This window comes from Triticum aestivum, chromosome 7B (genome assembly GCF_018294505.1).
Source record: "Triticum aestivum cultivar Chinese Spring chromosome 7B, IWGSC CS RefSeq v2.1, whole genome shotgun sequence".
NCBI lineage: Eukaryota > Viridiplantae > Streptophyta > Magnoliopsida > Poales > Poaceae > Triticum > Triticum aestivum.
Window position 1 is genome coordinate 754,520,562 of NC_057813.1, and position 10,564 is coordinate 754,531,125.

Consider the following 10,564-nt stretch of genomic DNA (forward strand, 5'->3'; position numbering starts at 1 on the left):
CATCTTGTCGGACTTCTAAATTGAATGGGAATTTATGTACTTGGGGATTTACAAGCAGATCTTGAAGATTTTTCGTTATATTTGTAACATGATACGATGCTTCAACAAAGTAGAAGAGGCCATATTGTTACACTTAGCATACTACAGATATGTCTAATAATGTGCTAGCATGTATGATTATCACAATTGGATAGAGATGTGTGTTGAATGTTTTCCGCGGCTATAACCTCTAGAATCCTGCTAAACAACACATATGTACAATTTAGTGCTTCTAACGGGATATAGTGACATTTATCTGCGCTATAGGGCCATCTTAGCTTATCTTTTATATGTTGCCCATGAAAAATATTGGAAGTTTCACATTCTCTCTTGGTGCCGGTGAGCATTTACACAATAATATACACATATGCATCTACTTCAACAATATGACAGAACAGCCATGCCAATCCAAAAGATTACCTAGGTGGATGAGAACGAGCAACCTCACTCACATACACAACCATTAGATATAGTCATATTGTCGGTCAAACTTAAATAATATAATGGTGTGAGTACATGTGATTACATGAAGGAGACATACGATCTATGAACTGAATAAGAGGAGACAATAGAGATTAAAGCATAGAGGAGAAGGTAATAATATTTACATTCTCAAACGAGAATATGATGTCTTGGAAGCAAATAAATCACAATTTTAGATAGAAAGCTTATTTGATTCTAATATCAATTTAAATGTATGCAAGGATTTGTCAAAACAAAACACGCATGATTAGATTTTTGTTCATAGTATTTCAACATTCCAAAAAAAATGCAATTTTCAGTATCAATTCAAATAGTGGTAAACTGTATTTCTTAGATTTTTTTTATAAATGGCCTTGTATCTCGGAACTAAGTGACACTAGTAGAAAAAGGGCCTATTGTTCCGGTTGATGAGGGCCTTTAGTCCCGGTTCATGAACCGGGACTAAAGGGTCGGTACTAATGCCCTGGCCCTTTAGTCCCGGTTGGTAACACCAACCGGGACTAAAGGAAATTTTATGATTTTTTTTTTGAATTATTTTTTTTGAATTTTTTTTGTTTGAATTACGAGAGTTTTTCCTGCAAAAACATTAAGTGTGCCAGTTCATGTTGTGGCTATTTGTGTTTTTCTGGTGTTATTGGGTGACCAAATAAAAGAAATGAGTCAGAAAAGACGTACACGTGATTAATTAACACGTTGCTGAACTACCTCTGTCTTTTGCGTGTTCATTCCAGTTTCTTGCAATATTCTTTAGCATTACCACCAAGGAGAAACAAGCGGGACAGCTCAAGGTAGTGCGCTAGTAATTGAGCAGCGGGAAGACTCTAGCGAGCGGTTGAGTGGTGTTCTTATGTAGCGGTATTAACATACTTAGCTTGCTCCAATATTAGTGGTTAACGAGATGCCGTGGTAGCAGGAGGAGTAAATTAAATAAAGAAGAGAAGGTCGACGAAGCTAGGCAGCTTGTGCGTGCGCCGGCCGATTCCTATTCATTTTTTAACCTTGACATGATCTTTGCCTACTGGCCAGCTCATGAAATATAATTTGATTAATGTTCTCCCTCACAAGGTCTGAACCTGGGTAAATAACTCTCTTGTCAACTCGACCCCTAACTAATATACAAAGTTATTATGGTTTAGCTAATCTAAACTCAAGCTCTACCAAAACATATATACAAGATTTGTCGTACATGATACCAATTGGTTTGGCTAATGTAAACTCAAGCTCTAGCAAAACATCCCATGCAACGGCAACATCGTGTGTACTTGCTAACAACTAACAAGCCATCTGTGTGTCTGGCGTGTGCTACCAAAACTGAACCACCAACACTTATTCTGATGTAGTAGTAATATAAGGAGCAGGAGGAGAAGAAACAAAGACCAACGCGGCAGCGACCACAACCTTTGACCCAACCGCATACCCAACCATTGACCAAACCATTGAGCAGCGATCCTTAACTAATATGCATTGAATATAATGCATATCTACTCCCCAAAAGAGAACAGACTGGCACAAGAAACATTAATGCCACCAAATAATTCTCACACACGGTGGAAGCGTGTTGTCTGGCCGAAGCGCTTTCTCAAAGACCTTCCCCCTCCTATATATATGGAGCCATTGCTGCAGGCTTCCTCAACCCAACCAGAGCAAAGTAAACACTATATCCACCTCACCTCAGCTACCACTGGAGAAGAAGAATTATTAGAAAAGAAGCAAATCTTGTCATGGGCGAGCAAGCTGCAAAGGTTCCCCCAAAGAAGGTGAAGGCATCGTCAAGCAATACGCAATTGACGAAGACAGCCCATAGGAGGAAGTCGCTCCTGCCTCAGAAGAAGCAGATGAAACAGACGACGCCGTCTAAGAAGAATTAGCCTCGAAAGAGGTGACAACAGCCGTGCAGTGATCGACGTCCACTGGCCAGGATGAAGTTATGTGTGTTTATGTCGAGTAGCTCAGTTTGCGTTACAGTAAGTTAATTTGTAAATTTGATTCGATCCGATCACTGCTGTAGAATCCGTAGCCAGTCTGTCTATAGGCCAGAAGCGTGCTGGTTCACGTTGCGGCCAAATGAAGTCCTTTTTTTCCTTGTGTTGTGTTATGAGTGATGTGGGAGGTTATTGTTGGGAAGTTGAATAAGAAGAAAGAGCCGAAAAAGACATACATATAGGGTTAATAAACCGCAACCATTATCTCTTCGGTGAATTGAGCGTAGCACAGTTTGTTAGGTTCCTTGTGGTGGAAGCTATCCAACCGGGTTCAAGTCCTTGACTTGAGAAGGGTGTTTGCAGTTTTCCCGATATATTTCTGGGTTTAACGACTTATTCTTTCGCTGTAAGCGACGACCCATCGACAGCGATGCACAGGTCATGACTTCGTCAATCTCGCAACCTGTTGGTTCAATTTCTCAGAGGCGCTCATAAGGGATAGAGTGTGCGTATGTGAATTCATAGGGGAGTGTAAATTCATGTATATGAACGTCCGCTGATTCTAAAGGAAAAACCTTTAAGTTTCTTGTTTAAGCACCATCGGTTATCTCTATAGAAGGGATGCCTAATTAAGCATCTGCCCTCTATGAACAAGAATTGATGCACAAAGAAAAGTTGGTTTATTTCTTTAAGAACCTCCCTTAACCACCTTGCATTCAACAAATCCTAAGATAGGCAAATCGAGTATCTTGTCCCACTCATGGTTACAACAGAACGAATGACAAAAGAGTCCATCACTACAAGAGATAAGGCCACTGGGCGGTGTTGTAATGTGTCCCGTTAGTGGTATCTATACCTCTGATGGACACCGGCCGCGGAATATTGTATAAGCTACTAGCTTTACTGTCGAAACCATGTATGTGTGCCACTGAATCTAAATGAACTAACCAGGAACTTCTATTGATTATATTTTTAAAGTAATAAAAGCAACAGGAATACAGCAGCTCGTATTCTTTGAAGATATGTTAAAAGTCATGCATGAATTAGATTGAAATGAAAGAAATCTACGACAACACGGATTAGTCGAAACGGTGACACATGTCTTGTACTGATACATGGTTCCACTCTAAATATAACATGGACAAAATGAACTATGTATGACACGTGGGTCCAAACACTTGACTTACGCCGGCACGTGGTCCTCCCACACGTTAGTACGGGTCCCACCATTTTTACCAGAGAATATTGACATAGTTTTGGCCCGTCATCAAAAGTTTTGAATTTAGGCAAACAACTCGTGCAACGACAACGGCGTGTATAGTTACTACATAAATGATGCATGACGTACAGTACATGCATATTTATGACTAACATCTAGTCACAAGCCGTGTGGCATTTGGTACCAAAACTTAACCACCAACGCTTATTCTGAAGTACTACTGTAAGGAGAAGTAGGAGAAGAAATGAAGACCAACGTGGCGACGACCACGACCACTGAGCCAACTGCGTACCCATCCGTTAAGAACAAATGCATGCATCAAATATACATATCTACTCCCCAAAATGAAATAAAAGAGACTGACTACCAGCAGTAGCACTGGCGACGCCACCAAACCATTCTCCTCCCGTGATAGCGCGTCGTCCGGCCGGAGCACTTTCCCAAGACCTTCTCCGTGCCTCCTATATATATGCAGTCGTTGCTATGGGGCTTCCTCAACCCAACAAGAACAAAGTAAGCACCACATCCACCTCACCTCAGCCACCTCGCCTCAGCCACCTCGCCGAAGAAGAAGAAGAAGAAGAAGAAGAAGAAGAAGAAGAAGAAGAAGAAGAAGAGAAGGAGATCCCGTCATGGGCAAGGGGAAGGAACCTGCAAAGGATGCCCCTAACAAGACCAAGGCACCGTCAATCAGTACCCAGTTGACAAAACCACCGTCGTTCAAGAAGAACCAGGTGCAGTCCAGGAATAACCCGATGCTGACTTAGAAGAAGAACAGGAAGCTGCCGCCTAAGAATAAAAAGTGAGAGTAAGCCTCCAAAGGGGTGAGACCACCTGATCTCCGACATCGTCCGACCAGGACGAAGTTAAGCGGTGTGTTTGCGTCAAGTACTCTAGTTTATATTGCAATATGTTAATTTGTAAACTCGGCTCAATGGAATCCGTAGGTACTTTGCTTGTAGGCCAGAAGCGTGCTAGTCCACGTTGCGGCCAAGTAAAGTTTTTCTCCGGTTATGTTGTCTAGCCATGTGCAGGTTGTTGTTGGGCGACTAAATAAAAGGAAATAGTGACATACATGTACTGTGGGTTCATCCAGTTTCTTTCGAGCAGCAATTTGGCATTCGGTATCAAGGTCTGCATTTGTTATCACAGTGGCGTGTGTGACGGCGGTTCAGTGACTAGAAGATGCCCTAGCTAAGGTAGAGCGGTGGCAAGACTCCGATGAATCCAAAACCTAAAACGGCTAACAGTATAATCGGCGCAAGTTCATGCATGTTTCACATACTTAACTTACACACACACACTTAGCATGCTTGCGCGTGCTAACGTCGGACTCTTATTCTTCCTTGAAAGTATAGAATAACATCTGACTAATATATGTCTCACGACTATAGTGGCCTGGTCGTGGCATGCCCTGTGACCACTTGTCCAGTTGGTGCCTGTTAACAAGGGACAAGATGGATTATCAATTTGTACTAACATATACTCCCTCTGTTCCCAAATAATTGTCTTTCTAGAGATTTCAACAAGTGACTACATACGGAACAAAATGAGTGAATCTACACTCTAAAACATGTCTATATACATCCGTATGTTGTCCATTTAAGATAGCTAGAAAGACAAATATTTAGGAACGGAGGGAGTACATGCATGCATTATATGTGGTGTCGATGCTATGGAAACAATAATGATTAATTATTGATATATGCATTTTGCATCATGATTTCATTTTCTCGACAAAGGGCGTTTTGTATTGACTCATAATGTAACATCAATTGGTACAATGACAATGAGCGCACACCCGGCCTCTGCAAAACTAGGATATACACGGCAACACTACGTGATTTCATAAGGTAAGTACTCCAATTTGATGCTTATTTGATCACCATAGCATAATTTTTACTTCACGTTCATGTTAAATTGCAGAGATTTACCTAAGGGACTTCCGAAAAAGCTGCGAGAAGGGGGAATAAAATTTTATCACCTTTTTCCTTAATTGTTGATCCTGAAGAGGGATTAACAATAAGAAAATAGATGTCAATTTTGTGGTTTAGATAAAATAGTTGATCTTTTTCCTTAAGTGTTCTCTTGCAAAACTAGTTTGGAATGTTATGCAGTGTGCCTTCTACATTTAGAGTATCTGAATCAGACATTCAGTCGAATAAACGTTTACTTCATGGATTTCTTGATTTTCAAGGCAAGTCAAACATCTAGTAATGGTTGGAATTGCTTATGTTTTCTTGACCATTTGAATAATTAGAAGTGGTGCTTGTTTTGATGATAAGAAAATTGATTATCGATGTACTAAGATCAACATGGTGGGGTTTTGAATTAAATCATGGCCAATTTTGCAGAGGAAACAGGAAAATAAAGAAGTGTCGAACTGGGGTGTAAGACCGTCCGAAGAGTTAGCAAGTGAAGTATTCCACTCTATGCATGGATGGTGTCATGGCACAAGCTTGTTTAGTGCTGGATGAAAAATTAGTTCATTGGACAAAGAACCAACATGTGGAGCTCCTTTTGTTTTGATGTTGGCTCTTAACTTTGATGTTTCATCTGAATAAGGAATTTTAATATTTGACTGAAGTCTATGTGAACTGTGCCGCTTCTAAGTTTCTCTATCCTGCTTCTCGACGTGCACCGTGAAGGGGGAGGGAGCAGGCCTCCGGAACCCCGTCTCTTGCAATCATGTAAAAGAGAGAGGTGATTAGGTTTTTGGGGACCACAATACTGCTACTACTCCCATGATTACTCGAATGTTCATGCTCCATCAACTAGTTCATGGACTACTTGTTGGCTCCGTCCAACCACAATACTAAGGACACCGCCGCTGCATCTAACGTTGCTTATGCTACACCCATCTCGTAAGTACTCTTATCGCTTCTTTTAATTAGGCTTTTCCATTGGTGTATTCGTACTACAAATCAACATGGACATCCTATGCTTTCTTATCTATCAGATTGCATGTCTAGATTGTTTAGTACTTATAATGGTCCGATTATCATGTATGTTTTGTTCATCATGCTCTATCATGCCTGATGGTTCAAGTCCAAATTTAGTACATTGTGGTCCATGCTTGGGAGCTTGAAGATGACGAAGACATATTCACGAGTCATAAGTTTGTTTGAATTTTGTCAAATATGTGTTAGAGTTGTACTATTATTAGACTTGTACTTTGCGGAATGTAAGGTGTTTGAATCAAATACGCGTAGCCATGGTCTAACATATAAAGGCACCACGGGTTGCCAAAATAGACTAGACGAAACTGGTAGTCTAGACATGAATCACACGAGGGAAGGTGCGGGGGACATGGCAGGGATGGCCTGACCGGTAGTGGTGATTGGCTAGACATGTTGTTCGATTGCCTTAGTGGAATTTGTCATCTCAATTTAGTACCTGGGGAGGAGCTCTCGTAACCCTGCTTGGTGAGTAGACTAGTTTGCAAAACCTTGTCAACAAATATTGATGTTATGCTTGTGATTGCTTGTCCTCGGCCTCGATTTTCTACCAAATAGGTCCCCTCTTTGTTGTGCATCTGCTTTCTTTGGAATATTTGGAAGCACCATAACCCGAAGATTTAACAAAAAAAAAGAGGACTACCCTGTTCTTATTCCTAGTTGTGGAGATGACCTTCTGCTATGGGCAAGCATACGCCACAAGCCGTTTACTCATTTCTCTACTTTTCTATCTGATCTCTCATTCTGTTCCTTAGTGACATGTAGTTGTTTTCTGTAAGCTCTCCCCCTCCCCCTCCCCCTTCCCCTCCATCGCCCACCGCGCGGGTGACCAAGGGGACCCAACCCTCCGCCGCCGGTGCCCCTCCTCCTTCCCGCTCTCCCCTCCGCCGCCGCCGGTGGTTGGCGCCGGGCTAAGCCCGTGCATGTGATGGCGACGCGGAGGCATCTCCCTCTCACTCGGGGCTCGGGATGCGCGGGATCCCCAATCTTGAGGACGAGTCCCTTATCGATGGCGGCGGCACCGATTTGGCCCACGGCGACCTCCATCTGGAGCACAACAGCGTGGCGGCCGGCCGGTGACCCAGTGATGGTCGTGGCGGCAGGCTGGCTCTGCTCTGCCTGATTTCGAGCGGAGGGCCCTGGATCTGGGGTGGCAGCCCTTGGGTTGGCCTCCGTGTCCGGGCGCAGCGGGGCAGGTGGGCTGCTGGGGATTGGATCGGGTGGCCCGTGATCCTCCGATGGGTTGGTGTCGTGGCGTCAGATCTGGAGGTTCCCTTTTCCCCTGTTGCCTGTCTCGGCGTCCCGGTGGTTTGCGGCTACAGGCTTCAGTGATGGTGAGCCCTGGTGGTGTACCTTGTGTCCGGGGGAAACCTTGGCCGGTCAGGCCAGCCCGGCGGCGGCGGCGCCCATGGGTGTCGCTTTCCTTCATGAAGGCGCAGCTGAGGGCCCAATCTACCCACCCCGATCTCATGCCGAGTGAAAACCTCCAATCCTCTTTGAATTTGGCGGTAGCGGCGCTGTTCGCGTCGTGACCTTCTTGGTGGCGTCGTCAGGGGCATTGGGGCTCGGTCGGGAGTGGAGGGATGGCACCAGTGGCTGCATGTGGTGTTCGTAAAGGAGGAGCAGCTTTGCATCTGACATGTCAACAATGGTGGGTCTCAGCGGCATGGAGCAGCGCGGTCTCGCTGCTAGGCTTGTGTTGATGGACGAGTCCATGATGGTGGCGTTGTCTGGCGTCGTGGTGGCATCGACAGCAGCTAGACCAGGCAAGGTTGATGCGTCAGTACAGCTCTGAAGATGGATTGGTGGCAGTTGGCTGCGGCGGCCTCTGTGTGTGCGCCGGACCGGTGTGTGCCCCATAGCCGGCAAGTGGCTTGGTCGGGGCCTCAGGTCTTGGATGTTAGGCTTGGCCGGGGGTCTTCCTCCTTTTCAAAAAAAATTGTTTTCTATAAGCAATAATTCTTATTTCTTGGTTATGTACTTTGTCTTCTTAGATCTCTTCCCCTTGTAATTGTCTTATCTCCATGTTGTACAATAGCTCGTTTTGTTTTGGAATGATAGAAAATTGTGCAGGCCGGTAGTTGCTGGTCGTAGTAGGTCAAAGAAAGGATTTGCATAAAAATCACATATGTGTATGATTATGGTGTGATTGCAAGATATCTTAAGCTGATTTCTTGTAACTCAGTGCTGGGGCAAGCCTTGTATGAATGAGCCTGACTGTATATTAACATAACAAACGTGACAAGGACATCATCCTTGTCTATTATCAGTCTCCTACCTAAAGTTTACCTAACGCTAATTCTAATGTATTACGTAGTAGTATAAGGAGGAGGAGATATGAAGACCAACGCGGTGACGACCACGACCACTGACCCAACCGCATCCATCCGTCAATAAGAACGCATTGCATATACATGGCAAATTTTAACATGCTCCCTCTTACCTTCTCTTTTTACATGTGAGATAAGAAGGTAGCACTACTAAAAAAAGGGCTATAACTAATATGAACATTAATGGCGCACCACAAATGTGGTGCGCGACTGCTATATAGCAGTGGCGCACCATGTATAGGTACGTCATTAGTGTTCATATCACTAATGGCGCCACTACTAACAATTTTTTTTAAAACTAGTAATGGCGCATCAGGGGATAGTGCGCCATTACTAGTTTTAACTAGTAATGGCGCACCACTCACTCTGTGCGCCACCACTCGGCAAGAATTTGGCACGCATTCTTTTTGGTCCTATTTTTAGGCAAAGTCATGCCAATTTTTTTTTGGTTCTAAAATATTGCTTTGCTCTACCCCGCAGGCGACCATGGTCCGCACGATGACCGAAGGCATCATGAATAGGTTTTTGAGCTCCGCGAAGCCCGAGATGATTCAAAAGAATGAGACGGAGATAAGATGTCTGTGTTGAAGATGCAAGCTGAAGAGCCTTATGGAACCGGATTCCGTACAGGTGCGGGGCCACCTACTCTTGCGTGGTTTCATGGATGGCTATCGGTGGCAAGGTGATGAAGATGATTATGAAGTCGTCCATGGGGGCCGGGCAAGAAATGAGGAAGGGCATCAAGACAACCACCGCTGCTCGAGCGGGTGAGAAGACGAAGAATCTCCAGGACATGATCACGACGGTGATGCTGTACACAGTCATCATGTAGAAGATGCAGGACATGATGATGAGGAAGATGCCGGAGCAGACGAAGGGCATGATCATGAAGATGAAGATGCCGACGGAGCAGACGACGATGGACCATCGATGGGCTGGGTGCAGGACCCTCATATTCAAGAGCTGCTTCTCAAGTAGACGGATAACGCAAGAGCTGCCGCCCGAGAGAAAGCCAAGCTGGATCAACTGGAGATAGACGCGGTTACTCCATTGTATGAAGGATGCAGGCCCGAGGATACCCGCCTGAAAGTAACGCTCATGGCTCTGTAGATGAAGGTAAAACACAAAATGAACGATGCATGCTTAGACGAGAACATGTCATTCTGGCACGAACGTCTTCCCAAGGGGAACAAGTGCCCGACCAGTTTCATGGAGGCGAAGAAAATCGTGTGTCCTCTGAATTCACCGCACGTGAAATATCATGTGTGCATGAACAATTGCATCATTTGACGAGCACGCGGAGTCTACCATATGTCCGGCGTGCGGCGTCACTCGATACAAGAAGAGGAATAAAGCTCCTCGAAAAGTGGTGTGGTACTTTTCGATCACTCCTCGTCTGCAGCGGTATTTCATGGACCCTAAGGTAGCAAAGCTCCTGCGTTGGCACGCGTATAGGGAGGAGAAGAAGCGAGAATATGATGGAAATGATCCGGAGATAAATAAAAAAGACAAGATGCTGAGTCACCCTAAGGATGCGAGCCAGTGCCAAGCGTTGAACTTCGAACACCTAGAATTTGGGGACGATCCAAGGAACATCATGCTGGGCGCGAGCAC